Source organism: Symphalangus syndactylus, chromosome 1, assembly GCF_028878055.3.
Source record: "Symphalangus syndactylus isolate Jambi chromosome 1, NHGRI_mSymSyn1-v2.1_pri, whole genome shotgun sequence".
NCBI classification, from domain to species: domain Eukaryota; kingdom Metazoa; phylum Chordata; class Mammalia; order Primates; family Hylobatidae; genus Symphalangus; species Symphalangus syndactylus.
In genome coordinates this window covers 110,250,193-110,266,885 of record NC_072423.2, presented here as the reverse complement: position 1 = coordinate 110,266,885, position 16,693 = coordinate 110,250,193, and positions in this window count along the sequence as shown.

The following is a 16,693-nucleotide window of genomic DNA, read 5'->3' as shown; positions in this document are numbered from 1 at the left end:
ACAGGCATTTGTATGGGCTCTATGATAACTTCCCTGGCAGCTTTTGCTAAGGAATTCCGTAAGAAGCTACTTGGGAGGCTGAGGCAGGTTGAGCCCAGGAGCTTGAAGTTACAGTGAGCCATGATTGTGCCACTGCATTCCAGCCTGGGCAACAGAGCGAGACTCTGTCTCTTAAAAAAAAAATTCCATCAAAGTTATAAACAAACGTGTGCACATGCGTGCGTGCGTGTGTGTGTGTGACATCTCTTCCCAGTGATGTTCCCCCTGACCTGGCCAACAGCCCTGATTCTGTCCTCCAAACCTGATGCTGGCTGGCTTCCAACAGCCTGGCTCATTGCTATTCTACACCAGCCCCTCTCTGCCCTCAATTCAGCCCCTCCACTGCAGTGTCAGAATTGAGCCTCAAAATGCAGCCTGCTACAGCCTCTGCAGGGGTCTCCGTGCTTCCAAGCCTGCTTGAAACTTTCTTTCTGGCAGGCATGGGGAGGGGGGAAGGCAGGCTGTGTGTGGCTGTCACCAGGCCTGGCTGCTTTGGGCCGAGCCTTTGCATCACTAGTGGGTCCTCACGGCTGCCCACAAACCCAGCAGGGTAAAATTCTTCGTTTTGTCATACTGAGCAGCCAGCATGCTTAACCAGCAGGCAGGGAAGGGTCTAGCAAGCCCACCTCCCCTGCTGTGTGTGGGATGGAGTGGGGTTGTCTAGAGCCAGGAGACCTGAGCTTTGGTTTACATGAGGCCTTTAGCAAGGCAGTTCTTATTTTTGAGGTTGCCCATCAGTAAAATGAGAGGCTGAATTAACAGGACCAGATTATTCCAGCACCCTTGACAGACATATCACCACCAGTTGATGGATTGTGAGGAATGCTCTATGTTCAGGCAGATCATGCATTTTTCCAAGCCACAGTTTTCTTATCTGTTAGCGTGATCCTCACAAGGATAGGGCAGGGCTGCAATGAAGACAGGGAGAGGGATGGCCGAGCCCAAAGGCCTTGGTCACCAGCATAGCCCAAGCGTCTGCTAGGTGATGCACTAAGCTGCCCAGTACTCTGCCAGTTCTACCCTCTCTGTGTCCCCTGACCAGGAGAAGGCAGCTGTTGACTGAAGGGAACAAGTTCCCTGGGGCTCAGAGGAGCTGGCAGAGAGGTTAATTGGGGTGTGGGGCCACCCGCTGGTCACCTGGGTAAGCATTCAGTGGGCACCTACTGTGTGCCATAGCCTGAAGGAGCTGTGGGGCAGGGGAGAGACCACAGCACCATAATGAATAGCTGACATTTATTGAGTGCCTATTGTGTGCCAGGACTGTGCTAAAGCTTTACATGGATCATCTCACTTAGTCCTCACATTCTCATCTTACAGATAGAGAAACTGAGTCCCAAGCTCTTAGCCGCTGCTCTCTGTGCTACAGGAGGTCAAAGGAAGGAAATGCTGTTTTTGGCTAGGGGCAATCACAGAAGACTTCCAAAAGGTGGTGACAATACGAACTCAAAGGGAAAGCCAGATTTGGATAGACAAACATTTAGGGACTCAGCTGGCAGGTACACGGGGAGGCAAGGCATTTTGTGTGAAGAATGGAAAACAAGTCTATTTACTGGGTGAGAGGCAGCCATGGCACAGGGGTCTCTCATTTCCTTGTCCCACCTCCTTTAGGAAGTCAGAATGGGGTGCTCAGGGATGAGACAATGGGCCCCTGGTAACAGCTCCTCTCTCTTAGAGCCCCCAGGGTTCTCCCATGGGTGGTGCATTCCCCCTCCACATGTGCACTTCTGGCTCCTCTGGAGATAGACCCAGCCAATGTGTCAGACAATCTATCCATCCCCTCTTACTGCTTTAGCATTTCTGGTTGATTTCAGCGTTGGCTGTTAGAGTTGGGGCCAGATCTTTTCACATTGGACTCCCTGAATCCCCCAGGATTTGGTGAAGGAGCCCTAGGGCCCTCCACTTTTGCTTCCAACACAGCTATTTTACAGATTGGTGTCCTGAGATTTAATTTGAACAAGTTTACATGCATTAAAAAAGTTTATGGAGCACTGAGCTAGACATTAACAAAACTGATCTCAAATTTTGCAAGGCAGGCATTAAGATCTCCATTTTACAGATGGGAAACCAAGGCTCGGAGTAACTAAGTGGCTTGCCAAGGTTCATGGCTGGTGAGGACAGGAGGCAGGGCTCTGACATGGCAAAATGGCTACAAGATTGTCCTTTCTCCTACGGTTCCTGCCCTCAGAGAGTCCATACTTCATGGGCACGGGCACCTGCCGGCATTGTCTGGTGGTGCTGACAAAAGGAGCAGATATGACTGGGTGATCATGGCTGTCTTAGGCAGGCTTGCTTTCCCCTTTCTGGAGAGTTCACTCCAGACAGAGACAGTTGGGGCAAAGAGTGGGTGGTGGGACTGAGGCAGCAGGGGAGGCACTGGGAAGCCTGCCTTAGCCTATAAACCCTGCCCCAGTGTAGAGGCTGTGTAGATAAAGCAGATGACACCCCCATTCCCATTCCTGACCTTAATCTGTGTTCACAGCAAGCCAGGGAGTAATCAACCCTCAGACTTGGCAGAGATGCTCTGTGTGGGATGAGGCAGGCCCCTCAGCCACCTCTTGAAGCAGCACCCCCAGTGCAGGGACTCTTCCCACCCCAGTCTCCCTGCCAGGTGATGGGACCTTGACTCATGGGTCACGTTTCCCCCACATGAGCTACTAGGGCTGGATGGAGGGTCTCAGGGCCAACTGAAAAGGCCCAGGGGGTGAGGGGCTGGGCTTTTAGCTCTGGGCCTGGCCTGTTTGAATCATGCCTTGGAGCTCATGTTTTAGCACCTAGTATGTGCCAGACAGATCTCGTACTTGACTTTGTTTACTTTTCTGTTTTTCAGTAGCCCTCCCAGGCAGAGATTATGCCCACTTTGCAGATGAAGTCACTGAAACTTGAATAGTAGCAGAAGAAACTTCCCAGGTTCCTATGAGTGGTGTGTGGCAGGACCAGGGTCTGAAGCTAGGGGCATGGAGCTTCACAATCCCCTTCCTAATGGGAAGGCTACCCCTGCCCAAAGAGTTCCAGTGTCATCTGACCCCTTCCCTGATCTGGTCTAGCTGGAGGAGATGTCATAAACCCGTTCCTCCTCTGCCCTGATCTTCTATGCCCCTGGATGCCAGAGGAAGGATTCTTGGGGGTGACCTTCTATGGCCTATGGTCCCTGAACTTGGGCAAGGAGTGGCTGGCACCTCTCAGCATGCTTTAAAGTCAGAGTGCTTCCCTGCAGAGGAGACAGATGTTGGGTCTGAGTCACACAGCTTGGGATCCCCTTCTGACTCCACCCTATGACCTTGGACAACTCCCTTAATCTCTCTGAGCCCATTTCCTCATTAGAACATGTGGATAGCAATGCCTGCCCCCCAGGACTGTGAGACTGGGAAAGGTAAGGGACGACAGTTTGCTGCGCTCCCAGCATGTCATAGGTCCTGAAAAAATTCACCTCACATATGAGACCGCGTGGGGCGTGATGGTGTTTAAGGAAGTATTGAGTCACAGGTTAAAGGCTTTAGAAAGGAGACTGACTTCCTGGGAGAAGCTGCAGTCAGAGCTCCTGTCTAACTGAGCCGCCCACCTGCCCTTGAGGCCTCTCTCTCTCTCTCTCTGAAGGTTCCTGCCAGGCCAGGCCCTAGTAGGCTGTGCAGTGGGACTGGCCAGGGCTGCTATGAAAGACAGATGAAGCAGGGGAGGCTCTGCCCAGTGGCATCAGGCAGGTCCAGAGAACCCCTCCTTACAGGATCAGGAAGGGAGCCAGAGACTGTGGCTCCCTTCGTACCAGCTGGTGAGGGGATGGACTGGCCCAGTGTGCCTCCTGTGGGCAGGTGTCTCTGTGTTGTTGGCTGAGCCAAGTTAAGCAGACAGGACTCCTTCTACAATGATGGAGCCTACAGCCAAACAGTGGAGTGACAGACAGGGACAAAAGGGTCAGGGGGTGGGGAGTGTCTCTGAGAAGGGGACACTCAGCCAAGGATGAATGACAAGAAGTTGATTATAAGAAAAGACAGGCCGGGCATGGTGTCTTGTGCCTGTAATCCCAGCACTTTGGGAGGTCGAGGTGGGTGGATTACCTGAGGTCAGGAGTTCAAGACCAGCCTGGCCAACATGGTGAAACCCTGTCTCTACTAAAAATACAAAAATTAGCCAGGTGTGGTGGCATGCACCTGTAATCCCAGCTACTTGGGAGGCTGAGGCAGGAGAATTGCTTGAACCTGGGAGGCGAGGTTGCAGTGAGCCGAGATCGCACCACTGCACTCCAGCCTGGATGAAACAGCAAGACTCCGTCTCAAAAAAAAAAAAAAAAAGGAAAAAAAAAAAAAAGAAAAGAGAAGGACATCCCAGGAAGAGAGAATAGCAAGCGCAAAGGCCTTATAGTGGAAACAGCCTTTGAGAATCTGAGGAGCAGAAAAGAACACAATATAGAGAGTGCTGGTCTCATCCAGCCTCCCCCGGACAGAAGTGAGCATGTGGGCACACTTATGTGACCCAAGGAAGTCAAGCTTTTTGAAGGCATGTTTCTCTAGGTTCTGCCACTGACCACCCAGGACAGAATGAGTCCAGGGCTCAGGATGGGTTGGCCAGATGTGAATCAGCCCCCACCTGGCCCTTGACTTTACCGATGGAACACCAGCTCCTAAGATGGCTTTGATATCTAATTGCTGGCAATAAATTAAACCCACAAAACCGTGGATGCAAAGCTCACTGGGGCTGTTAACATCAGCAAAGCCAGTGGCTGTGCCTGTTTTCACACCAAGATGCCATAAGATACAACTCACCTCTGGAGATAGATTACATGGAGACAGGGCTCTGCCCTTTGGGCCTGGAAGAGAGAGGGTCGATTCCTGTTACTGAGCTCCTATAACCAGGCTTGATCTTATCACAGTTATATGAGTGCTTGGGAGGGAGATCCTGGAGTAGGGGTGAGCAGAGATTTTCAGCAATAGTCATACACTCTAATCTCAGCCAGCAAGAGACAAGCCCCTCCTCCCTCTAGCCCGTGAGTGAGTGCAGGCTAGGGGCCTAGGACTAGGAGCACTGCCAAGGGATGAGGGGATCCCAAGGTGTTCTTCCTGGGACAGCCATCCTCCTCCTATGGCCACCTTTCTCAGCCTGCCCTGAGAAGATTTTCTTCCTTCTGTTGCTCTGGAAGTCAGGTGGGTTTCCTGAGACAGTTAGTTCCATGGAATAAATGCTTCCCACCTGAAGCTGGGAGGGCTGCCTGGAGGAGGTTAGGATGCCGTGCATGTGTGAAAGGGGGTTTAGGGAATGAGCAGGCAGCCAGTTTCCACACTCTGGAGGGAAAATAGTCAGAGGTCAGCTGAATTGTCCAAGGTTGCCCAGAAGGTTAGTAGCTGGACCTATGAACAAAAGAAGGCTCCCTGGAGATGGTCTGAAATGTAGGGGCAGAGGAAGATGGCATCAGGACTGGAGGGACTTAGAAGAGCTTGTGGCTCTAGCTTCAGGACTTCCGATGATTCCTCCCTAGAGTACGATTACTCTTAGAAAAAGATGGTACCTCTTGGGCCTTTACACTTTCTTGCCTCCATGTTTGTCCTCTTGGACTGGCCAAACCCAGTCCTCTGAGGATGGAAGTGGATCCAGGAAAAATGAAAGTTGACACAGGCATGGTTCAGAAACAGCTTGAGAGCTGGAATGGACAGGCACTTCTAAATAGACTCCAAGATGGTCACAGCTGGAAAGTACCATGTGATTCTCATTTTACAAATGAGAAAACTGAGGCTCAGAAGCCAGCTACCCAGCTTTGACTGTCTCGCCCAACATGTGCAGCCCCCTGTCCCCTGGCTGGGCCACCTTGCCTTCCCTGGCCTTAGAGTTCCCTCTCAGGTCTTTCTGGCTCTCACTTTTCCCTGCAGAGCTGTTTTCCATTTTTGCTTATTCCTGAAGGGGACTTTATCGATGACTGGTTTTGTGGCATCCATGGCTCTTAATTAGGCTTCCTCAGGCCTCTTTTCAGAAGGCTTTGAGTGAAAAGACCATCAGTATTTGGCACTGGCATCAGTGTAGAGTGCTCTGCCCATAGCACGGAGAGAAGGGCAGATGTGCGGGGAGACTGGTGCTGAATTACTGGGGCCTAGAGAGCCTGAAGGCCTGAAGAGGGGTTTTCAGACCCCTTCTCATGCATGTTCTGCTGGAAGCCAGAGGCCCTTCAAGTCTGAGAGCCCTGGCTTCTGGGCTGGCTGCTGATGTCCCCCTCCCTACCACTCTCAGGACTACAACTGCCCGAAGGCTGGACACACACAGGGATTTCCTGGCTGCATCTTGTGGATGGAGTGGGGCTGAGGAGATGTTGGAAGCCATAGCCTGGCTGAGTTGAAGTCCCTACTCTCCGGCTGGAAATGCAGCCACTGCCTATAGGCTCTTCAGCATAACGATGTCTTTCAGAGAATCAGGGCTATGGAGATCACGAGAGGAGAGTGGTAGTTTTGCTTGGCTTTGGGACTTGAGGTGGGTTTGGAAGGAAGATGGAAGGTCAAAGCAGAGAGGGCACAGCATGGCTCTGGGAATGGTCTTGCTGATTTGGGTGTGGGGAGTGTGGCTAGGAAGGGGCAAGCCCTCTTAAGCTTTAAGTGCCCAGCCTGGGGTGGAAAAAGAAATGCCAGGCTGAGTATGGACACCACTCTGGAGGCAATAGGGAGCCATTAGGGACCCTTGGACTGAAGAGAAGTGACAAGAGAGTGGTTTGGGGCCGCTTCGCCTGGGAATTGGCAATGATGAAGCCAGAGTGGAGGAACTCTCCTCACAATTTCTCCCAGATTCAAGTAGCACAGCCTCAGGGCAGACGTTACTCTCCAAGGGTGACTGGGACTGTGGCTGGATGCTCAGAGACAGCCCAGGATGATTCCCATGCAAATCACCATCAACCCCTGGCTCATACCCACCCTTGGTTAGAGTATTCCTTGACAAGCTCTCCCTGGGGCATTCTTAAACCAGCACCAGTTGTGTTTTCCAGGTGAGCCGAGCAGTTCTTATGTTGTCAGACCTGAGGTTCCCCACAGCCTGGGACTTCCTGTCCAATGGAAGGAAAAAGGAAAACTTGCATTATTGAGAGATGGATCCTGAACCCCTCAGCTCATGTAACCCTTGCAGCAGTCAGAGGCAGGTGCCATTTGCACCCATTTTATACCTAACACGTCCCGATGAGCCAAGTCTTCTCAGACTCCACAGTCCCTGCTGGTCCCTAGACTCTGGGGTTTCCCCGGCTCTGGGCCCCATCAGAACCTCCCTGGGGCCTCCACCTTGAAAACCTGCCTGAGCATGGATGGTGCATGCATTTACTGCAGGCTCCTTGAGTGATACTGCTCCACAACTGGCTCTGGGGAGGTTGGTCCCAGGTGGCCACCTCTAGTGGTCTCTTTCTGGCTGGTGGTTGCCAGCATCAAGAACCACCATCACTTCTCACACCATTCAAGAAGCCCTCAGGGTTTTCTCTGCATTTAGAAAAGAGCACAAAAACATAGCCTCTATCCTGGAAGTGGGCAGGGGATAGGGGAAAGCCTCTCCCACTTTCCTCTTCCCCAAAGTATCTTCCACAGCTTCCAGACTTGTCACTATGGGGTGTCACAGTCTTAGGTTTGGTACTGCCCACTCCAGGTTCTGCAAAAGTTTGAAGGTCAGCCTCTTAAAGATTGTGGTTGCTGGCCGGGCGCAGTAGCTCACGCCTGTAATCCCAGCACTTTGGGAGGCCAAGGCAGGCAGATCACGAGGTCAAGAGATCGAGACCATCCTGGCTAACATGGTGAAACCCTGTCTCTATTAAAAATACAAAAAAAATTAGCCAGGCATGGTGGCGGGTGCCTGTAGTCCCAGCCACTCGGGAGGCTGAGGCAGGAGAATGGCATGAACCTGGGAGGTGGAGGTTACAGGGAGCCGAGATTGCGCCACTAAACTCCAGCCTGGGCGACAGAGCAAGACTCCATCTCAAAAAAAAAAAAAAAAAAAAAAAAAGAAAAAGATTGTGGTTGCTGCTTTCCCTGGATATAGAGAAGGGGTTTTGGTGTTAGGAAGTCCTCGGAACTCTGGGGCTGGCTGCTATAGCTGATCTTGTACAAGTCTCTTCTGTTCTTTGCAATCTCAGTTCCCTTGACTGTAAAATGGCCAAAATTATGGTCACAGGAATATTGGGAAGATTTCACGTGAGAATACATGAGAAAATACCATAATTACAAAGTCTGGTGCTCCAAGAGTAGAATTACTTCAGGTTAGATGGAGGTGGGGGGCCCTGGACCAGCTCTACAGAATGGGGAGATGAAAGGGGCTGGAGGGCGGGTAGCATCTGATCTGACAGAGAAGGCCAGAGCGGTTATATTCATCTAGGGGCTCCCATGCCATGCAGAGATCTCTGCTGTACTATGCCTGCCCTGCGGACATTAAGGGTAGTCTGCTGTTTACCTAGAAGAGTTTATATAGACAATAGTCAAAAGCTTGGGGTCCAGGGAGCCAGTATTGGGAGGCCAGTGGCCAGCCTGGAGGGAGAAGAGAGTAGGTGGAGAAAGCTAGAGACATAGTGCTCTTTTCCAAAGGCCACACCTATGCTCACGAACTTGGGTTATGCCTCAGGCCTTGGGTGCTGGGGAACAGCCCAACAGGAACGAGAATGTTTCCTAAGCAAAAGATAAACTCTGAGGGCACTACCTGGTTCCAGGCCCAAGGAGGGCATGTTTTCAGACCCCTGTTCCAGCCTCGTCCCCTGGCAGTCCTGGTCCATCTTACTGAGCACAGAACCACATGCCTCATGCTCCCCAGGGCCAGTTTTGTAAGGCCAGAAGTCAAAGCCTAACTTGACCCTGATGAATGAATCAGATCAAATACATGCTGTATGCTCCCAGGCCTGATTTCTCCAACTCCTCCAGGCCACATCCAAGGGGGAGCTACAGAAATGTCCATGCCTCAGTTTCCATGAGGAATAGCATTCAGCAGTTCAGGTCTGTGATGGACTCTAAGAACAGCGCCAGGGCCAGGCGCGGTGGCTCACGCCTATAATCACAGCACTTTGGGAATGCCAAGGCGGGTGGATCATGAGGTCAGGAGTTCAAGACCAGCCTGACCAACATGGTGAAACCCTGTCTCTACTAAAAATAGAAAAATTAGCTGGGCGTGGTGGTGTGCACCTGTAATCCCAGCTACTCAGGAGGCTGAGGCAGGAGAATCGCTTGAACCCAGGAGGCGGAGGTTGCAGTGAGCCAAGATTGCGACAAAGCACTCCAGTCTAGGTGACAGAGTTCTCAAAAAAAAAAAAAGAACAGCGCCATAGGTTCGTCATGCTCAAACAAGTAGCTTCCAAAAGGAGCCAGCATGTCATTTGGCAAGAGTGGAAACGAGAGAGAAGGGGGAGGTGTCATACACCGTTTTTTTTTTTTTTTTTGAGATAGAGTCTCACTCTGTTGCCTAGGCTGTAGTGCAATGGCACCATCTCGACTCACTGCAACCTCCGCCTCCCAGGTTCAAGCTATTCTTGTGTCTCAGCCTTCAAGTAGCTGGGATTACAGGCATGCACCACCACACCCGGCTAATTTTTATATTTTTAGTAGAGACAGGGTTTCACCATGTTGGCCAGGCTGGTCTGGAACCCCTGACCTCAAGTGGTCCGCCTGCCTCTGCCTCCTAAAGTGCTGGTATCACAGGCGTGAACCACTGTGCCTGGCCTTCATACACTATTAAATAACCAGATCTCAGGTAAACTCACTTATCACCAAGGGGATGGCACTAAGCCATTCATTAGGGATTGGCCCCCCATGATCCAAACACCTCCCACCAGGCCCTACCTCCAACGCTGGGGATTACATTTCAACATGAGATTTGGCAGGGACAAATGTCAAAACCATTTCATCATAGATGGACATGTAAGAGGGAGAGAGGCACCAAGGTGACTGCTAGAGTGTTGCCTTGGGCTGCTAGAGAGATGGAGGTGCTGTCTCTTAAGATGAGGAGACTGTGTGTGGAGGAGATGGTTTGCAGCATTGGCCACTCTCATTTCAAGATACTATTAGACACTCAAGGTCACGAAGGCAGTTGGAGTGATGGAGCTTGGGGCACAGCTTTGGGAGACATCATGATTTGTATGGGGTCCAAAGATCAGACAAGAGGAGAGAATGTGGAGAGAGATGAAAAGGGGACTCAATCCTGTGGCAGAGGCTGGGGAGACATGAAGGATCCAGAAAAGTAGACTGAGAGGGAGCAGCCGGCTAAGAGAAAAAATAAGAGAGTATAGTTTATTGGAAGCTTCTAAAAGCAAGTATTATAAGAAAGGGATGGTCACGGCTGGGCGGGTGGCTCAGGCCTGTAATCCCAGCACTTTGGGAGGCTGAGGTGGGCGGATCACGAGGTCAGGAGATCGAGACCATCCTGGCTAACACGGTGAAACCCTGTCTCTACTAAAAATACAAAAAATTAGCCAGGCGTGGTGGCGGGCGCCTGTAGTCCCAGCTAATCAGGAGTCCCGAGGCAGGAGAATCGCTTGAACCCGGGAGGCAGAGGTTGCAGTGAGCCAAGATCATGCCACTGCACTCCAGCCTGGGAGACAGAGTGAGACTCTGTCTCAAAGAAAAAAAAAAAAAAAAGGATGGTCACTGTGTTGAATGCTGTTGCACAGGAAAGGTAGGATGAAGACAGAGAAGCAATAATTAGATTTGCCACCACAGACATCCTTGGTGGCCTTGGCATGGATGTTTCAGTGGAACAACAAGGCTGGAAGCCCAAATGGGGAGAAGTGGGAGCTGTAATATGGAGGTAGAGACAGTGAGTGCAGTGAAGGGGAGTGGCAGCCTTTTTCCAGGCACCCCACGAGGAGCCTTGAGCTCTGGGCTTCTCCTCTGGCTGACCAGAGCCCTCAGGGGCCATAGAGAAAGACAAAAATGGGTCCTATGTCCTGGAAGTCAGGACCTGGGTTGGCCAGAGTGGATGAGTAGATGAGCTAGGCTGGGAAGGATGAATCAGGTACAAGAATCCATGTTCGGTGCTGTCACAGCTCTCTATCACAAGAGCCTAGTTTTGAAAACTACTCCCTGCTCATTAGCAGGAAGGATGAGCTCCAAAGAGGGTGGGCTCCAGAGTACAGGGTGGCCAGTGCTGTCCAGCTCCATGTCTCGTCTGTGTATATTATTCTCCTGAGAAAGTGGTACTGCTGTATACAGGTAAATTTGTCAGAGAAGCAACACATAATCATTGGGAAATTGCAGAAAGGAGGAAAGGGTCTCTTCTTGGTATATTTTACTCTGGTTTCTATCTACATGTGATTGTTCTTGCATAATTATAACCACATTGTGAACAGAGTTTTGGGCCTGATTGTTTTTTGCTGAATATGACATACTAGACATTCTCTTTGTTGATAGATGGATTTCATGGTTGTTATTGGTTGCATACAATTGCATGGGGTAATGTCCCATGTTCAATAACTTCATCCCCTACTGGTAGTATTTGGATTATTTCCAATATTTATAGACAATGTTACATTGGATATCTATAGAAATGAAACTTATCTCAATCCATTTTCATAGAACTAACATTTTGGGGGGAAGTTCTTGATACCCACTTGCCATAGTGCTGGTGGGAGGGCCACCTGGACCCACCCTACCTCAAATAAGTAGCCTACTATTACAATAACTGCCTGCACGCAGTTATTAATTTTTTTTTTTTTTTTTTTTGAGACAGAGTCTTGCTCTGTCACCCAGGCTGGAATGCAGTGGCGCAATCTCGGCTCACTGCAAGCTCTGCCTTCTGGATTCACGCCATTCTCCTGCCTCAGCCTCCCGAGTAGCTGGGACTACAGGCGCCTGCCACCACGCCTGGCTAATTTTTTTGTATTTTTAGTAGAGACCGGTTTTCACCGTGTTAGCAAGGATGGTCTCTATCTCCTGACCTCGTGATCCGCCCACCTCGGTCTCCCAAAGTGCTGTGATTACAGGCTTGAGCCACCGTGCCCGGCCCATTAAAATTTTTTTATTTGGGCCGGGCACAGTGGCTCACGCCTACAATCCCAGCACTTTGGGAGGCCGAGGCGGGTGAATCACTTGAGGTGAGGAGTTCGAGACCAGCCTGGCCAACATGGTGAAACCCTGTATCTACTAAGTAAATAGAAAAATTAGCCAGGTGTGGTGGCACGTGCCTGTAATCCCAGGTGCTCAGGAGGCTGAGGCAGAGAATTGCTTGAACCTGGGAGGCAGAGGCTGCAGTGAGCTGAAATCGCACCACTGCATCCATCCTGGGCGACAGAGTGAGACTCCATCTCAAAAAAAAAAAAAAAAAAAAAAAAGGCCAGGCGCGGTGGCTCATGCCTGTAATCCTAGCACTTTGGGAGGCAGAGGCGGGCGGATCACGAGCTCAGGAGATTGAGACCAACCTGGCTAACATGGTGAAACTCCGTCTCTACTAAAAAAAATATACAAAAAATTAGCCGGGCGTGGTGGCAGGCGCCTGTAGAGCTACTTGGGAGGCTGAGGCAGGAGAATGGCGTGAACTCAGGAGGCGGAGCTTGCAGTGAGCGCCAACACGGTGAAACTCTGTCTCTACTAAAAAATATACAAAAAATTAGCTGGGCATGGTGGCAGGTGCCTGTAGTCCCAGCTACTTGGGAAGCTGAGGCAGGAGAATGGCATGAACCCAGGAGGTGGAGCTTGCAGTGAGCCGAGATTGCACCACTGCACTCCAGCCTGGGTGACAGAGTGAGACTGTCTCAAAAAAAAAAGAAAAATTTTTTATTTGATAGGCCAAAGAAGGGGTCTTCTTGGCCTGGCGTGGTGGCTCACGCCTGTAATCCCAGCACTTTGGGAGGCAGAGGCAGGTGGATCATGAGGTCAGGTTTGAGACCAGTCTGGCCAACATAGTGAAAGCCTGTCTTTACCAAAAATACAAAAAATTAGCCAGGTGTGGTGGTGTGTCCCTATAATCCCAGCTACTTGGGAGGCTGAGGCAGAAAAATCTCGTGAACCCAGGAGGCAGAGGTTGCAATGAGCCGAGATCCGCCACTACACTCCAGCCTGGTGACAGAGCCAGACTCCATCTTAAAAAAAAAAAAGAAAAGAGAAGGGGTCTTCTTGTGGCTTCAATTTGTCTTTCTTTGGTAGTTAAAGAAGATGTTCATTTTCCTATCTTTTCATTTACTATTCTATTTCTCCTCATGGGAGGAAGCAGTTTCCATCAGGTGACCCAAATTTGTACCTTTCCCCGTGGGCTCTCTGAATGGCTCATCAGCCCTGCTAGGGCTGTTCTCAACGGCTGGAATGATGCAAGGTCAAATCTCTGTGTCCTCCTACATTGTCTCCACGCCTTCAGCCAGTCTTCACGGTTACACTCTTCCTCCTAAATGCCTCATAGCAGCCTCTTGGCCTGCCCCACAGACTCCTCTAAGCCAACATTGACTATCTCCAGCCACTTCCCCTGGACCCTGAAGAGCCTTCAGAAAATATACCTTGACCCACTGACTAGTTTAGTCTCTACTGACTACTCAGAATTCTTCATAGTCTGCCTCCACCCACCTGTCACCCTGCCCCCACCCCCAAGGAAGTCTTGGGCTCTGGTCACACTGGCCTCGTCATTGCATCCCACTCTTCTTGCTCTTCCTGCCTCTGTGCCTTGGTTCATGATACCACCCCGGAGAGTCTTATCTACTTAAACTCATCCTCTGAGACCTTGCCTCCTCAGCTGAGCCTTCCCAGATTTTTCCAATCCACTCAGCCTCCCCTGCCTCTGAATGGCTGAAGCATTTATAGTCTATAGGGGCTCTCTGACAGGGTCCCCAATAAGTAGTCCTCTTTCCCTCATCCAAGTTCTGAACAATGTAGAGATAAAAACTCAGATGGAGGCCAAAGCATTATCTTCCTTATTGAAGAAGGCTTAAAGGAGGAAGTGGCTTAGTGTGAAGTCACATGGGTCTGTGCTGGGCTGACTTTCCCCCTTCCCCTAGTCTCACTTGTTTTGGGTAAGTGAGGCCCCACACATCCCAGCCAATGGAGATCCACTCATAGAAGAAAGCACTGGAATGGGAAATCTGCCCCCCTCCTCACAGTTCATACCCCAGGGGCAAATGCTAGATCCTGTCTTGAATTAATAGAGTTACTACGGGTTGGCCGGGCGCGGTGGCTCACGCCTCTAATCCCAGCACTTTAGGAGGCCGAGGCGGGCAGATCATGAGGCCAGATCAAGACCATCCTGGCTAACACGCTGAAACTCCGTCTCCACTAAAAAATACAAAACAAAGCTGGGCATGGTGGCGGGCACCTGTAGTCCCAGCCACTTGGGAGGTTGAGGCAGGAGAATGGTGTGAACCTGGGAGGCGGGGCTTGCAGTGAGCCAAGATTGCGCCACTGCACTCCAGCCTGGGCGACAGAGCTAGACTCCGTCTCGGAAAAAAAAAAAAAATAGAGTTACTATGGGTTTTGTTGCTTCAACTATGCTGGACCAACTATATGAGGTCCTTAAAGCCCAAGGTATGTACAGCTTCTTATCTTCAAAGTGCCTTGGAGCAGGTGAAGAGGACTCCCTCTTAGCAAGCCCTTCCTTCTCCATGCACACTCACCCCAGTTAAGTCTAAAATGCTGTTCTGAGGACCTCATTTCCCTATGGACGCTGGTCTGAGTGTGCAGGCAGAACCATGGGAGCAGGCAGGGATATAACCAGTATCATTCACTCAGGTCTCAGTCAGGAGGGTGGCAGGGCCTTTCCCGAGGGCAGTCTTCCATGGGGGTGCAGGGCAGGAAGGCACAATTGCCTTTGGTGCCTCTGTACTAAGATCAAGGAGAGAGTCAAACAAGAGGTTGGGATGGCATAGACATGTTTTGCTTAACTCACAATTGTGTCACGAGCCTCCTTTGGGCTTTTACTGGACTGATGATAAGTGATTGGATTATCCAAGGCATGGGGATTAATTATTTTGGGCTGGACAGAAGAGTCCATGGACAGAGCCAGGTTACAAACTCCACTGCTCCACTGGCTGTTGCTTTCTGGAGGAATGTGAACCCTCATACAATTTGGAACCCACCTAGTAATGCCTGGATTCCAGAGCTGTGGGTGCACACGCATCATTGTGCCGTGTAGAATTAGAAAAAGATTTATCTAAAAATAACTACTGAGGAATATTTAATTTGATAGCAAGACTATGACTAATCCATGAAACAGAGAGTCTGTGTGATAAGACACAGTACAATAACGGGGAGAAATTCATGTTTGACCTTTAAGCAAGTGCAAAATGAAACAGATCTATGCCTTGGCAGCTGAGGACCCTGTGGCTCTAGGGAGAGTGGCTGTGAGCAGGGGGTTTGATGGTCATGGAGGAGAACTGATGCAATATGTAGTTCTCAGGGGTGCTGCATCATGGAAATAGCTTAGGGAAATCAATTCCTTTTGGTGTTAAATAGAGAGAAGAGGCTCACGCTGAGTTAAGTGCTGGCTGGTAAGAGGCAGACGCAGAAGGCCAGCCCAGCTGCACAGGGGTGACCAAACCAGCTCTCGCAGGCTAGCTTGGAGGAGAAGCAGATTCCACAAATGCAAGGAGACCCAGCATTTCTGGGAAGCAATTTGAGCTGGTAGGAGGGGAGCAAGGTTCCAAAGTTTCGTGAACATTTACCTTGTGCCAGGCTCTGTGTTGAGAACTTTGCAGGCATTATCCTCAGAAGCATCCCTGATGTAGAAGCCATTCTGATTCCCACCTGACAGGAAGAAACTGGGTTCAGAGGGATTAAGCTACTTGCCTGGGGTCACCCAGCTAGGAAGTATCTATCTGGAGCTGGATGTGAACCCAGCTCTGACTCCAGAGCTCTCAAGTTCTATTCCCTGTTGCTAGGTCACCTGAAACTTGAAAAAGCCTGAGGCTGTCAATGGGCTGGAGTGACAGACTGGGGCTGGGACATGCTGGGTGCAAGTGAGGTTTTGGCAGGGGCCACCCCATGCTGAGTTCTCATGAAAAATTGCCATGGCTCCTGGAATGGCAGGTTTCTGAATCAGGATCACTTCTCTGATTGTTCCATAATTCATAACTGCATATTATAAATTCTGATCCATCACTCTCAATGCTAATTGGAGAACAGAATAGTCCCCATTTCTTAGAGTTGCTCTTCCTCAGTGGTGACAGAGTGAGTACTATTCCTGCTGCTTCCTGGGTCAGGGCCCTGCATGTTCTGAGTACAAGTCCTAAGGTGTGATCTTGTGAGAGAATTCTCTAAAGATTTCTCTTTTTTGGCATCCTCTATTAAATGTTTCTCAAGGAAGAGATTAGCAGTAATCCTTGATCAGATTCAGGGCCAATTGCTTGTTGGTGCCCCTGGCAATATTCTTTCCCTGGACCCTTAGCATGGGCAGGGGTGTGAGGGACAAGCAAGGTGTTGAGACCACAGCTAAAGCAGTGGGTCACAGAACCTGGAGAGTGGGCTGTGTAGGGAGGTGAGCTGTGCTTCCCCTCCAAACCCGGGAGATGAGTGCTGGAGCCTGGACACAGGTGTGCCATCTTGAGAATAAAGGAAAGATTGACTCGAGGAGAAAGAAGCCTGGAGTGGTCCTGTGTGAGCAGTGGTCCTAGATGCTTCTGCACAGACTTTGTTGGTGCTCAGAGAATTGGTGAATGTGCAGTGGTGCCTTTGAGCCCAGGACTCAAGAGGATAGGCCTTTTCCTAGGCTGTTCCCTCAACAAGCCCAGGATCTCCTTGAGGGGAGATCATGTTCTTAT